A 742-nucleotide genomic window follows, 5' to 3' on the forward strand; every position below is an offset into this window, starting at 1 on the left:
AGGCCTCCTCCTCCGAGTAGGTGAATCTAAAGGAGCGGGTATAAAGAAGGAGGATTACGACCAGGGTGGTGTTGAATACATCACGTTTTTTAAAAATAATAAAGGCTGGGGTGAAATAGCATTACCGTATGAATAGGGAGAAGAGGAGGAAGCTGAAGAAGAAGGACGCTGGACTTTTACCCGCCGGAGGTTTTCTTCCTCGGGCTGGAGAGGTGTTGGCCCCTCTTGCTGGCACTGCTGCTGTTCCAGGGCTCGTTGAGGCTCAGCTGTGTCCTGGTTCTGTTGTTCCCCGCCGTCTAGCGAATTGTATGTGGCTGCATGATCTTGGTCAGTTGAAAATTCTTCTTGGGGGACAACGTTGGAGCCCTCAGAGTATTGAAGCAGCACGCAGTCCGGAACTGAGTTGAAAACGTTATTATTATTACAGAGGTGAGAACTGTTATTATTACATATAGTCACACAAGCTCGAGCGCAGCAAATACTTACTTTCCTGAGTTAGAGGATGGTGTTGCTGATCACGCAGACCGCCTGTTTCTTTTTTAGAGAATAGAGAACTTAGTATTTATTTTTTGACGTGAGGTGTGTATATATATTTTAAACATGATTCTTTTAAACTTACTGTCGCCTCGCAGTTTACTCTCTCGAGTGTTTGCTCTTCATGTAAAGCTTGTTCATATGCTCTCAAATAGCTGTCTGCCCCCGGGGATAAAAAACATTTTATCAAAAATATATTTAATATATA

Source organism: Monopterus albus, unplaced genomic scaffold (genome assembly GCF_001952655.1).
Source record: "Monopterus albus unplaced genomic scaffold, M_albus_1.0 scaffold72.1, whole genome shotgun sequence".
NCBI lineage: Eukaryota > Metazoa > Chordata > Actinopteri > Synbranchiformes > Synbranchidae > Monopterus > Monopterus albus.